Source organism: Fundulus heteroclitus, chromosome 1 (assembly GCF_011125445.2).
Source record: "Fundulus heteroclitus isolate FHET01 chromosome 1, MU-UCD_Fhet_4.1, whole genome shotgun sequence".
In the NCBI taxonomy this organism is placed as follows: Eukaryota; Metazoa; Chordata; class Actinopteri; order Cyprinodontiformes; family Fundulidae; genus Fundulus; species Fundulus heteroclitus.
The window spans coordinates 24,107,555-24,122,890 of NC_046361.1; the positions used below are offsets into that span (position 1 = coordinate 24,107,555).

A 15,336-nucleotide genomic window follows, 5' to 3' on the forward strand; every position below is an offset into this window, starting at 1 on the left:
CTGTAGTCAAATGCCACCGAAACTGCATTTCGTAGCCTGAATGCATAGTGCTCTGAGTGGCAGAAAACTAACACTGCATATCATGCTGAGCACACTTCCTGCATGGTGAACCATGAGGATGGCAGCATTTGAATCCGCCGTGTTGAAGCAGGGAGGCATCTAAAACCTGCAGGACACTGGCTTTCGAGGACTGGAGTTGGACACCTCTGATTTAGATCGAATCCTCGTTGTGTGTTAGAATGACCCGTTGAAGGACCAGACCTTAATCCAGTTGAGAAACTGTGGCAAGACTTGAAATTCGATGTCATAGATACTTTCAATCCAATCTGACCGAGGTGGAACTCAGAGAAATAACCCAAAAGCCTTGCAATTGTAATTTCAACAAAAGGTGGACCTACAAAAAAAACAAAAAAAAAAAACCTTAGAATCATGCGCTTTTTTTATCAGTCCATAAAGTCCCGATTAAACACCTTTATGTTTTCGGCTGTAGGTGGGCTAAAATGTTAAAAATTCTATGGGTATGACTACTTTTGCAAGATACTAAAGATAGTTAAGTAAACTGGGCACCATTAAGTCTTTGATAAAGGTTGAATCAGTTGCAGTTCCGTCTTATCCCAGCGAACTGGGGCAATTCCTTTGGCACGGTACATTGAGGAGGTTCTGGTGAGTAGTTGATTTTGAGGTCCATGTTGTGATATTTACAAAGGTCCGATATTTAGCTGCAGAAGTAAACACATTCCTGCAAACATAAACCTGAACAGGTATGGGTTTGCGGCTTGTTCATCTGGTTCAGCTTAATTTTGCTTGTAGTCATCAGCACTGTTGTGACTCCTCGTTAATGTGAAGTCAGGCCTCTGCAGCACAACAGCACTGCATAATGAATCCAGCTCCCAGTCTATTGAAAACAGTCCAGGAACTGAAGGCAGGAGCAAGCTTGCCAAAGTCGCGCTGCGGTGAGGGAGGTTTATCCACAAGGAGCTCGGGTCCCCATCAGGCCACTGCGCTTGTCCGGGAATGTGACTTTTATCAGTGGATAAATATCATATATATATATATATATATATATATATATATATATATATATATATATATATATATATATATATATATATAAAGTATTGAACAGCCAAATCTCATGAACTTTTGTATTTTTATAATGGGGGCTGGTCCTGGTGCTGAAGCTTATGTTTCTCTTGATTCCAATTGTAGCTGTTGAAAGAGACATTGAGAAAAAAAAAGGAATTAGTAAGAGGTGGAATGTGAAAAATGCAAAAACAGAAATTAGTTTCATCAATTATTTACTTTGCTTGGTTTGGATAAATGGACTTTATATGACTGGTTTGGTGTGGACAGTCTTCCCTTTGCTATAGACCATCGCCCCAACCCCACCCCCACCCCCACCCCATTCATAGATGTCTGATGAGTCTACAGAGCTCCAGGAGAGTTCTCTAAATGCATGTGGTAACAGTCCAAACACCAAATGCTCATTAATAAAGAAGAGGGAAAGACTATTGGAATGTGTCTGTTATTCAGACTGTGCAGCAGTCAGCAACAAGTCACTTCTTTCCTGAGGGCTGTGAAACAATGATGTATGTATAGTTCGCTAGGGGCGCCTCATTGGCTGAGCAAACAGGCCCCAAAATAACTACCAATCACCGAAGATGCTATCATCAGTCATTCACAGTGGGTATTGTAAAAGAACTAAAGTGAACTTTGTTTGCCAAGAGCAAGAATTATGTGCAGATAAAACTATAAAACAGACATAAAGATGTGTAAAACAAGATTGCTAAAATGTCTATTGTTGTTCTTTCAAATTATAAGGAATGTGTCGAATCTCTTCCTGCCTCACTCTGATTGGCTGCTATGCAAAGAGGGATCATCCATTACACGTAGAGGTAAATAAACAGTTGTAGCAATTAAAGTGCCATCATTTGTTATGCATCGTATAAGTGTTCGTATATGTGTGTGTGTGTGTGTGTGTGTGTGTGCACGTGCACTCTTCATGCATGTATGTGTCACCAGCTGTGTGTGTGTGTGAGAATTTGCTTATGTATGGTGCTGACCATTCTCGGGTTTCGTTGCCGTCGACTGCACTTAAATTAATGATTCGGGGGCCCAAGAATCAACAAATGTGACCCCTGGCAGGCCATAATAGAGAGCACAACCTGCCTGTGGATGTGTTTGAAGGCCGCTCCTCTTTCTTCTCTGTCAGCACCTCACTACCTCCGCACAACAGATGCATTCACTACACAAACACACATGTGACGCCTGCGCTCGTGTTGTTTATGAGGAAGTGTGTTGCCATGCGGTCATTCGCATGTGTACGCTTAGCGGCGTGTGATTATTTTACATGTCAGCATGTTGTGACAGAGTGTTAAAATCATATGAAATTTTGGGTTTTGAGAAGTTAGGCGCGTCATTTCTGAGCTTGATTATGCGGGCATGGAGGCACACATGACAAAGCAAAGCATTTTATGTCAGCTGGGAAAGCCGAAAGCACAACATGGAAAATTCAGTCTTCTCGGATGACAGAGAGTGCTTAAGGCCTTTGTAGCCAAAAGGTCACAATCCACAATTTTCTGCATCATCGGCTGTTAAAGGCAGCACGAAGGAAGGCGGCTACATGATCTGAGGAGCACAATGAGTATATTTTAAGAATCGGTTCTTTTTTGTTAAGGTGTGAAGTGTAAACTCCTGCCAGGTGATGTGACTTAACTATGTTTGAAACAACTTGAATTAATCTAAACATTATAACCGTCAATGTTGAGCAGGCATGGACTGCTCACCTGTATCAAGGTATACTGGGGTTTCAAAGTCACTGTTTCAAAACCGCTTAAATTTCCTGCCATGCCACTCATAGATATTAAAGACCTTTTAAAGAGATGCCAGAGAAAGTGGTCAGAATTTTCTTTGGGTTGTATGAAGCATAGCATAATGCAGCACTGGTCAGTTGGCTGCAAGCAGGCAACAAATAACATGAACCCTTAATGAATGTTATAGAAAACATTTTCTACAATAATTTATTACAAATATTTTTATTTTAGCAGCAGTGCGCATAATTGTTGGTTGTCTGTAAGAAATAAAACCAAGTACACTGCAAAAATGGATCTAAAAATAAGCAAAATGTTCTTAAAAATAGTGTTTCTGTCCTTGAGTCGAGCAGGCAAATAAGATCATCTGCCAATAGACTGAGTTTTCCGACCCCTAAATTAAGATAAATAGACATCCTGCACTTGAAATGCGATGATGGAGATGAATTGTTCCTAAGTGCAAAAAGCTTATTCTATTGGCAGATCATCTTATTTACCTGCTCAAACCAAGGACAGATACAGTAATTTTAAGAAAATTTTATTTATTTTTAGTTTCGTTTTTGCAGAGTAGACGTTTGTGTCAGCGGTTGCATTTTTACTTATGGTATTAATACAGTGAGAAACATTGCTGTTGGAGAACAAGCATGTTACAAGGCAAAATGCAATTTCCCCCTCTGCCTGCACCTCCCATCAGCCAATCCTGTCTCCTCCCCATGTAACCCTCGTCTTCCTCCCTTCTCCTTCGAGTCCATCATGCTTGATGGTGGGATCAGAAAAGGTGAACACTTTCTCATATTAACAACTGTTGAGCTTGTGTTTAGGGACAAATAAATGATGGATGTATCTAGAATGTTTCTTTTGTTGATTAAAATAAAGGACGCCTTTCCACCAATGTATTTCCAGTGCTTAACCTGCTGGTGCTGCATAAACTGACAGTGTAAAAGGACCAGCTTGGTTTTCCACAAGTCTAGAACCAGGGTGAAGCCAGGTCATTGCACCACTAAAAACATCTCTTTTTTGTCAATGTTTCATCTACTCGCTGCTGTATTCAGAACTTATGTCTAACTGCACAGGTCTTTAAAAAAATGTCCATCACTGTAAACCGATGCCCTAACGTAATGTATTAATGCTGTTCTCATCAACATCCAGCATTTACTCTTTTTCACACCTGTGGAACTTTGGTTGCTACCAACCGCACACCACCTGCCAACTTTAAAACAACACAAGTTTAACACGTGTGTTAGAAATGCCGTTTATGGTTTTAGTGGACATTTTCATAGATTTACATAATGCAATGACTTACTTAACATAACATAACATGGGATGTGAAACCAAACAGCAGGAAGATGAGACGTGACATCAAATTATTCCGGAACTGATCCAAATTTTTATTAATGGCAGAATAAGCAATATTTATAGTACTTTTTTCTTGTCAAATCAAAAGTGAAACTCTGGCATCTTAACATTGATTGGTTGTTGGTGAATCCCCCACCCTCCACCACTCACCCCAGCTCACCCATCAATGTTAACATAGATTTTGTATATGTCACGAAAAATGAAACAAAATCAAAAAGTCTTGATGTGAGTTGTTTAAACCCTTCTTACCTTCAAATGGCACTAACAGAAACTGCGTGTTAAATGAATCAGTGTTTCATTTGGGGACCACCAATGCTGAGTTGATCCCATCTTTGTTTGAAATTACCTTGTGTTTTAGTGTTCCTCAAATCCCACAGATACAAAAAGAGAAACACAGTAAATTCAATTACAACTACAAAGATTATGGCCTCTCCTTTGCTTTCTCTGCTACGTGAAGAACTCTTAAACAAACCAGTTGATGGAATGAAGAGATGAAAAAAATGAGGGTGAAGTACTGTGAAAGAGAGCAACAGCAGCCCAAAAAAGTGAGCTATCTTTCTCACTAATCTGTGCAAATATTCCTTATTTTTTTTTATAAAGACCAGAGGACATATCCAGTTTACAGGAAGATCCTCAATTTAGACTTAGAAAGAAAGGTCAAAGAAGAAGTTAGGTCAAAGTGAATAGCAAAAGTAGTCACCCAGCAAACTACAGTTCTGTTTGTGCATTTGATTAATTAATGACAACACATCATTCTTAAAGATGTATGTAGCAACACATGTAAACCAAAAGGTTTGTTGGATTTCAAGTCACTGGTCAAAATTGTAAGTTAAAATAAATCTTGGGGCCTGTGTTTATTCAGTAATTCTAAAAGTCTAACCTGCACATCAAGCTGTCCCAGAAACCCAAAATATCTTCTCTGCAACAATTACTTCAAGAGCTCATTCTATCACCCTGCAATTTTTATTCATTTTCCTCCTCTTTCTTTTCTCCGCCTGACTTTTACAACTTCCTCCTGGTTGAGGCTGCAGCCCTAACCCAAACAAAACTCCATTTTTTAGTTATTGGCCCTCATGGCATGTAATGGAGAATCAAGCTAATTATCCCTACAGCTGTTTTCACTTGCTTTTTATGTAAGCAATACCTGGCTGATCCAGAGAGCAACAGTGAGGCCCTTCTTAGCGCTCCAGGCCTCCAGGCCGACTGGAATTAGAGAGCATAATGCCAGGTCCACACCTCCCCATTCCTTCCCCACCGATACTGCCTGTGTGTACCCCTGAACCCATCTCCCAGCACACAAGCCCAACTCTGCTTGACGCAACCCCCTTCTACCCAACACACACACACACACACACACACACACACAGAGCCTCCATGTGCACCCGTAAATCTACCTCTCAAATTCTCCCTTTGAACTTCAACAAAGCTGCTCTTCAACAACTAAAACGGATCGGCACGACAAGCGTGCGCTTTCTTCCACTGATGGCAATTAATGACAGAGGTGAGCAAGGGTGTGGCTTAGGTTAAATGGGAACCATCTCCTGCTGTCATCAGACTTGGACAGAGACGGAGCCTGTGCAAGGAGACAGACAGAGGGGTAAAGGCAGGGCACAGGCTAAAGAGCGAAAGAAAACAATTCCTTATGGCCGAACTACATAATTTCCTTCGTCTGAATAAACACTGGCTTGGTTAAAGAAAGTGTGAGGAAGATTCCCAGATGCCAGTTTTAAATAGTTTCCTGAGGAGACCTACTAACACTATCCATAACTACTCACTAGCAGTGCCATGAGACAAAACATCATCACCACAGTTTGTGGCCGTTGCCGAGTCATACTCCAAATTATACTTGAGTGTTGATCTTCTTTTCTCCAGCAATCCTTCAGAAGAGTGAGTCAGTGCAGATAAACAGTATCTAGTGTATTGTTTCCCTCACAACAGTCCATTCCTGAGTGTAACCAGAAATGTGTTAATTAAGAACACCACTAGGCGGAGTTAACTGTTGTTGGTGGAAAAAAAAAAATTGTGTATCAATGTTATTAAACTCCCATCAGGAGGTATAATGCATTTTTCGGCGACATTGGACATTGTGTATGTTTTACTTATGCTGCTTCTTCACCCTGCTTAAACAGTGCTTCATTACCTCCCTATGCCACTTCAAACTGTATTCTGGATGGACATGAAGGAAAAAAAAAACAGCAGTAATTTTAAAGGCCTTTTATGCTTCCTTTTAAACATGTATGGATAAGTCTGTTGGTTATACAAAACATGCTCATTACAGTATTTGCACAAAATTATTCTCAAACAATGAGATTTCACATCCGTTCCGCCTATTTTCAGCTACTATCAGATTGAGCATGTTAGCATCCTGTCACTTTTAGGCACACCCTCAAACTCTTTTGCATTAGCTTCTCAGGGATTCCCCCAGAAAACTGGCCAAGCTTGGCAGGGGGGGGGGGCGCTCAGGAGCGCTGCGTGGTGCAGCACTGTGCAACTGGAAGGGGGAGCTCAAATCAACAATGCCCAGTCTTTGCGCTGTCCATTTCCGTCATGCTAATACCAGCTAGTGTTAGGTTCTATTGTCCGGGAGTTTCAATACGACACTGTCGCAGATACAGGAGCTTTACTGAGCTTTTTATGTTGCTCTCAAACATCTCTGTTGTACTGTTAGCTTAGTATATAGCACCGTTCAGCATTTTGTTATTGTCTGTCTGGTATAACTGGTATTTAAAAAAAAAGTATTTCAAATAAATAAACTATGCTTACCCTGGCGGAGGAAGAGTAAAGCCTGTTGGCCCACCAACCCTAACCCTAAACCCATAATACAGTGGGGTAAACCCTGCTTGTGCCAAATAACAAATCTTGTTCATGCCAAACAGCCAATTTACAGCACATGCAGCAATGAAACTAGCTGATAAAGTGGGCGGAGCTCCGCCTGGGTTCCTAGGTGAGGGTCTGGACTCGGCTTAAATTGCTAGGTGAAGGGCAATGCCCGGCCATTGTAAAGTGATAATGGGGAGGTTTTTGGAATGGGTCGTTTTTCAGACACCAGCAAAACATTTACTTGTTGCCAAAAAATAGCTGGATGTTTTTTTTTTTTTTTTTTTTTAAGCGCATGGACTGTTTCTAAAAGGAGTAGAGACCCAAATGAAAGTACAAAATTCTGCATAATAAGTACCCTTTTAATTTTACTTTACTAATAATAGTAAAGGTTGTGTTTGTTGGAGGAAATAGCAGAACAACTCCCCGCTCCAACTTTTCCCTCCGCCTGTCTGCCTTTTTGTGTCCCTAATCCTTTGAGGAATGATGGACTGTGTGGAATGGTGGTTAGCTCCCTGATTCTAGCCAAGGTGTGTCAGTATACAAGTGATAGGGGTGGAATCAGTGGCACCTTCTCCTTATGTGGAGGTTATTTTGACATTTTCAAGCACCTTTTCCCACATATAAACATGCACAGCTGCATGACTGTGTTTGTATTCTTGCATAAAAACCCTGTGAAGTATTCTGAATCTTGAAATTCACAGACACGGAAATTCCAAGACATCAAGATGCTCCGTGACACTATCAAACTGGATACTGAGTGATTAATTAGTCTGGGACTGGACTTGGCCCATTTTTTGGTTTGGTTGTCCTTGACTGGTGACAGGCCTGCATAAAGAAGCCTCAAAATTAGCTATTATCAGTAAGTTTAAATGTAAGATGTTTAAAACAAAGCCAGAGCACAGAGATGTGAGAAACAAATACATGTTGAGATCTCCTCACTCAGACTGCGAGAGAGCGAGATTTTCAGCAGATAAAAAGAAGGGCGAACAGAGTACAGCAAAGTTTGGTCTGTTTAATCCTCTTGAGCTTTCAACCTCTCCCTATTATGGATCATCTTGGATTTGGAAATGTTGGCAGCGTTTTAGAAATCTCAGAGTAAATGTAAGCATCTATGTGCTCTAGGATATACTTCTTTTTTAGTTGTGGGGGGGCATCAGAGTTAGGAGATTACAGCTCAGCAATTAAATCTACTTCAACTAAAATTTGTCCAGTCATTTGCCTGTCTGGTCCGAATTCTTTTATCCACTTTTTTTTCCTCCAATAGCGTTATGAAATTCTTAATTTGTAAATAAATTATCTGATTTTCCGCTGCTGCATCATTCTTTCCTGTCTTGTCATTGTTGTCTGACTCTTCAGTCAGCATTTGTATTTTTAAATGACATTGATCTAAGCTGATTGTGGCGTGACTTTGATTGACAGGCACCATGAATTAATCAGACTGGAATAAGAATGACACAAGCACTAACTGGTAAATGGTAGAGAGATGCATTCAGAGGAGAACATTTATTTAATCAATTAGAGACCAACATGAAGTCACATGGAAGCCTAAAGTTTAAGAATGTCTACAGGGCACCAATGTCCACTGCAATTGAAAAATATGTACTTAGGTCTACACAAAACAAATAACCCAAATTGGAGTGGGAATGCTGGAAAATCAAAAGAAAGACATTTTATGAGAGAAAATATTTGATAATCACCTTTTACTATGTCATTTATGTTTACTGTCTATACTTATTCTCTGCAGTTTAGATGGGGGTGGCACCCTTGTGCCCTCTATTAACAAGATGCCGTTGGCTAAAATATATTTTTAAAATAGGAACTCCTGAATCATTTATGCTTTGTTTTAAAACAATAATATCCAGATTTACAGCAAAGTTTTACCACACATACATAGCATCAACTCTGCTGCTAAAATAAACTGCACCTGCTAATGAAAGGAAGAATAAAAAAAAATCCTCCCTCTGTAATCTCATTCTTAGTGTTGCAAGCTATTTTTTTTTTACTAGATTGATTTATAAGGGATAGAAAGAGAATGTGTGATTGACATGTTTTTTTTTTTTTGTTCTGCATTGGCTCCCTTGGAAAATGTTATGAGCTCTGCTGTGTGCCAACTGCTTTCATGTCGATGTTTTAAACACAACATTAGCATTGTACCTGCTTTGAATAGCGAGTACAGTGAGGTTTTGCTCCATAACAACACCTTGACCTGGAGCTTAACCTTGACATAGAGCAGTGGCGGCCTATCACAACCAGGGCCTTGCATTAAGAGGCCCAAACACGCCTGCGTCTTGAAAGCAGTGCAAGCCCTGCCGGACGGGGGTGGAGTGGGGGAGTGGGTGTGGGGGGGGCAAGGGAAACCTGAGCCCACATTAAAGCATCACCATCAGGTAGGAGATCAGGAGAGGCCTCCATGCTCTCAGAGTTTGCGGGAGTCCAGGCCTCTGAAGCCGTATCTCACCTCCATCTGGAAAGAGAATCTGAGGGTAGCCTGATGGTTCGATAAAAGGCCAACGCCGACTGACACGGTAACAGCCTCTTGCCCCCATTTGCAGAAAAAAATGGATGCAAGTTGAGTTGTGGCGCACTCATATGTGGGTATGACGGGAAGGAGGGGAAAACTTTGAGTGGGGGGGTGGAGGTGAGGGGGGGGGGGCGATTATCGGTGCATGGTGGCATTCCGATTGCTTTGATGGTTTGACCTGCTACCCTGAAGTGCATTCACTGCCGTTATGTTTACAGAAACAAATTCATAATGAAATACATATGCCTTCTTGTGTGTTGAACTAAAAAAAGAGAGAAAAAAACATCAGACAACATTAAAGAAAAAAAAATAATTTGAAAATGTTTGTTTTCTACCTTTTAGTGTTGTCTTTGCCATGTGTGTCTACATAAAAATTCTGCAATTCCCACAGCTGCAGTGGCTCTGTCACTTTTCTTGGGAGCAGTTAACTCTTCACCCTCCTCCTGATGTCTTCTCAAGATGACAGCAACTCCACTGACCCATTAGTTTTCACTCCTGACCCAACTAGTTGCTTCCTCTCTTTAACTGCCCACAGACTCACTGTTTCTCCATCTGTTCTTTATTGCCCACTGTTCAGCCCAGTTTCTCTTCTTATTGCCTCTCCATGACACTAACTAGGACACAAATGTGGGAAAAAAAAGACATATACCAAGGTTTCTGACAATTGTTCAAATGGAATTTTAAATCTGCATTTGTGCAAATGTATATGAGCATGCTTCAAAATAGTAAGGAGTATAAACTTACACTAAGTTTAAAGTATAAACGTACATTAACCTATTCGTTTTTTGGTTTGGCAGAGTTTAACATGTATGTAGGATTACTTCAAATCAATCAAATATTGTGTTATTTTCATTTGTCTCACCTTGCTTATTTTGTTGATGCGTGGATAAGACTTGATGTGTGAAACAGCTGTGCCAAGAAAATCTGATAATACTGTCTATTCAGGAGCTCCAGGTATTTCGGGTGAACAAGTTCAGACAGAGTTACACCCAGTCAGCTACAGTTTGTGTTTGGTCATCAAACAGTGAAGCATATGCCCGTTCTTGGCGCACATTTATGCATCTTGTTTAGTTTCGTAATTTCTTTTTAGCATGAATGTGCCTGTTTTCCCTCACTAGTGATAGTGCTATTGTTTATTGATTAATGTAAATGTGTCATAAAAAATGGAGAAGACAGACTGAAGAGGTTGTTCTTTAGTGAAGTGAGCGCTTTTGTTCAGGCGGCACTCCACCATGGTGTTTAATGCTGGGTAAGTCCAGTCTCAGGGCGGACCAATCATGTTGTCGGCTGTGTCTGTCTGGTGCTCTTGAGGTCAGTATAGCCCTAGGACATGAGACATATAGGATATACACTGGGGATAAAGAGGGAGGCTTTCACAATGCCTGGTGGTCTACTAGAAAGCTCTCCATCGGTATGACCTCTGAGTCACTTTGCAAGAATAAAGGGTGATAGAATACCTACAAAAAATTGCCAGTTTCCTTTAAATTTGGTAATTCTTATCATTTCTCAAATAGACTTCGATTAGAAGTAGATTTGTATCTAGCAAATAGACATTTGGCTCATTAAAATAACTTAAAATAAATGTTGGATTTAAAAGACTTTTTCATTTGACATTCAAATAAAATAACTCCTGGTAATATTTAGGAGTAGGCTTTAAGTTATTTTTCTGAACATTGTTTTCTATAAATTATAATATATCTATCCAAAAATTATGTTAGCAATTATTGCAAATCCTATTGAAATCCCTGTTTTCAGATAAACCCTTCTTAACATGTCTTTCCATAGCAAAGGAGCAGGTAATGAATTAATGAAAAATTTATGAAAATAGCAAAGAATGAATGCGCAAAATTAAGATGTAACTAAAAGTAAATAAAGACCTAGTTTGGGAAATCAAAATCATGTTAAAATGTTTTACGGTCTGAAACTGTAAAGCTTAAACTTGAGGCTTTTTAAACATTGCGGAAACCACATAAACTGCATTAAGACATCTATCAGGGTGAATATTTTTCTGGTGAAATATAGTGTTGACACATACTGTAATGCATGAATGCATCAGACTTGAAAATAATAACATTCAATGTTGCATATGAGAATTCCTTTGCACTAAGGTTTTTAAACTGCAATCTTGATAACTTTATTATTTGAATATCCCGGATGCTTACTTTTTATGCTCCCTCAAGGTGGTTAGAGAAAGATAATGCAAAGAAGGGGAAATGAAAACTCCACATTTAGATAGGTTCTAATAAGCAAAAAATGCAATTTGCACATCTAATCTGACAGTAAAACGTTTGGTCATAATTACCATGAAAGGATAACCTCATGGGCAATTTTAAAATTAAACCTCAACATTTTTCTTTTTTTATGTAAGTACAGAAATACAAACAAAAGACAAATAAAATATTTTCAGAAAAACAACTAGTATATGGCCAGGCATCTTGTATTTATTAAAGATTGTTGCATAGCTTGAGTGAACATGATATTCTTCCATCATTTCAAACATACACAACTGTTGTCTGGTTGGTTACGCTCATAAGTTAGTTTCAAACTCCTTTTCAGGTCATACTATCTGTTAACTTTATCTGAAACAGATTTTAAAACACAGAGTTCTACTTTTGCCCGTATGAAGGAGGGAATTAATTCTAGTGTAACAGCAATATTTTAAACTTTTAGAATTGTAATCCACTACATGCAATAGTTTCAGAAATGTCTACGTACCTCCCATTTTTCTGTTTCTGCAAACATTGTCCGACAAGTCCGACAGAAAGACTAGTGGTACGAAAAAGTAAAGGGAAAAGAAATGCGAAAGACCGTACGAGAAAAAATTGGGAAAAAAAACAGGCAACAGCGGTACCTGACAAAATATTAATCCCAGCAAAAGTTAAATTATTAGAGCTACTTGCAATTCTAAGTGATTCTCTGAACTATAAAAACCCTCCAAAGTGCTGTAAACATAAATTTTTATCCTTAAGTGAAATCCTTGATTCTCTGTTCAGAGTTATCTTGAACCTTTAACAAACCCTTGGAACACTCTGCGAAGATATTAAAAGCTCTGCCTGTGAAATCTAAAGGGAGATGCTGAGGATCATAAATAAGCATCGTTCAATGTGACAGCTTTGGCTCTGCCTGCGGGGAGAAAGTAAATATTGCTCATTGGTTCTGACAAAACGACTCATAGTCCTGTAATATTTACTGCTCCAAACACCCTATACGCATTAAATAAGCGCTGATAGAGACATCCACACTGACAGTGCAAGGGCTCATGCTTAACATTTACTGTCTAGCTGTGGGATTACAGCATCAGGTTCTGATGCACTGGCTCAGCGCATATGTCTTTGTTATGATAGCCAAAAATGATATAGAGTGGAGCACGTACTGTAATGTATGTAAACTTGTCTTTGCCGTGTTTATGGAAGTTTCTGATGTGGAAATATTGATCGCCTCTTAGGTTAGGGATCTCCTTTCAGTCCTGGCTCCTTTAACGCAGATAACCAAAACAAACGTATGACATGCTATTCCAAACATCGTATTGATATCCAGAGGAGAAAAAAATATATATTTCACATTAGAAAGGAAATAACAAGAGGAGTGGGAGAGAGATGCTGACAGGTCACACTTGATGACCTGCAGAAAAGTGTGTCAGTGAAGTATGTGCAGACTTCCAGTAACTCATAAAATGTGCTGTATGAAATGTTGCCATGTGTGTGTTTGCACAGGATTTTGTGTGAACTCCATTTAGTCTGGGCGGTGCTGGGAAAAGCATCAGCTTTAGGCCTCCCAAGCAAGGTCATGTGCTGATGTTTAGTAGGAGCTTTCCCAGGTCACAGACTGTGACTTTCGAACGTCACTCACATTACTCCACATGTCTGAGTGGTTCTGTTTAGCTGGCATACCTGACATCTCTCTTCCACTTTGCCATAATAATGGGTGACAGCTGCCCAACTCTGCTTACCGAGTTAAAAGAAAGTTTAATCCGAAGAGTTGCTGGACATGCATTTCACATCGTATAGTGGATTTGGTCTCCTATGATATAACATAAGGTTACCAGCCTTGGAAAATAATTGCAACCTGGAGTCCAGGGAACAGGAATTTTAGCAAAGCATACCCAAAAATAACATTTCTGTTTAAAAAGAAAGGCAAAATGGCAAACATAAAAAACTAAAAAAATCAACAAAAAACTGAAATGTGAGTTGCTAGTTTTGGATCAATTATGGTTTTCATTACTCTTAGACTCAAACACTTGGGGCTAAAAAAATACAACAAATATGGTTGATATTAAAGCAGTTGGACATTGAGACCTAAAGGGATTCTTCTGCATTCTTCTAAAACCCATCTTAAAACAGCACAAGCATGCCCTTATTAACAACTAAATTAATTTAACTGCCCACAGTCATTCCTCCTGTTTATGCTGGCTGATGTAGTGGTTCCACAGGAAATGATGTGAGAGAAGAAAATACACACACACACCATGCAGCATTGTAAGCAATGTTTACCAGAAGATATCAGTCAATTAAGATTGAATAATCAGAAATACCCTTTAATAGGCATTTTCCCATTGTTTTTTTTTAGTAAGGAATGGATTCCACATTATTTTACAGACAGTTTGTATCCTGCAGTTGGTGAAGCTTAACAGCAACTTAAATTCCTCTTTGCACAATGATGGTTTAATGTAGTTCTGAATGCTGAGTCTTTAAAATTTTTAAGGAGAAAACTTTTAATACAATTCCCTCCCACATTTTCTGGCCCAATTGCTCATATTGTTTCTAGAGGCTAACACATGATTATAGTAAGGATACCCTTTAGCTGTCTATGGTGGTGCCATAGACACCACTTACCTTTTAGTAAAGGTTTGCTTATCTATCAGAGAACGATTGTAAATAGCAAAGAGTAAATACTGGAGGGCTAACAGTTATACAGACAACCTATCTCCTAGCATCAATTTTAACTTTATTAGTTAAATCTTGGTAAATTTACCGCAAACTAAAGTGTGTTACAGAGGGTATAGCTGGGAGCAGAGTGACATGAGTAAGTCCAAGTAAGTGTCATTTTTGCTGCTAGAAGACCGAGGTATTGAATGAAACTTGTGAAGATAACATCTACTGGTACCATTTTTGGGCATGGTGGTAAGGGTGACCGGGGGTCCTAACAAATTCCTTGTTTGAAAAAAAAAAATATGTCAGTGCTATTTGTTTCTGCCTCCATCTTCTCTTTCCATATTTCTACAATATCGGCACAAAGTGTAATATTACATCGCAGCATATTTAATATATTAAACTAGTCTGGTTCGTCTTTAGGACAAACCCAAATGTATTTCATTAATTAAATTAAATTCAGTTTTAATTTATATAGCGCCAATTGCATGAAGCAACAGTACAGAGGAAAACTACCCTTTAACAGGGAGGAAAACCTCCAGCAGAACCAGGCTCAGTGTGAACGGTCATCTGCCTTGACCGACTGGGGATTAGAGAAGACAGAGCAAAGACACAAAAAGGACGGAAGCACACATTGATCCTTTCTATGTTATATGGTTATAGTGGATGATTTGCCTCCCTGGATAATGTCACAGCTAACAGAACGCCAGACCAGGTGTGCCTGCTGTGAAGAAAAAAAAAAAGACAAAGAACATAGAAGTTGAAATGACAACAATGCTAACTGGAGAACATTAGGAGAACTCAGAAGAGTGAGATAAATAGAACCTGATGTCCTCCTGCAGCCTAAGCCTATAGCAGCATAACTACAGAGATAGCTCAGGGTAACCTAAGCCACTCTAACTATAAGCTTTGTCAAAAAGGAAAGTTTTAAGCCTAGTCTTAAAAGTAGACAGGGTGTCTG

General features: G+C 39.4%; 1 protein-coding gene across 2 annotated transcripts in view; it reads right to left on the bottom strand.

Moving 5' to 3' along the window:
* Positions 1-1,100: 1,100 nt before the first annotated feature.
* The window catches only part of LOC105935874 (ELKS/Rab6-interacting/CAST family member 1), a 230,611-nt gene continuing 216,375 nt past the window's right edge, over positions 1,101-15,336 (bottom strand). Inside the window, exon 20 of one of the 2 annotated variants that reach the window (XM_036138446.1) lies at positions 1,101-1,209. The gene's annotated coding sequence lies outside the window, so the exon portion shown is untranslated. The remainder of the gene's footprint in view (positions 1,210-15,336) is intronic. The other variant, XM_036138454.1, reaches the window with a different exon arrangement.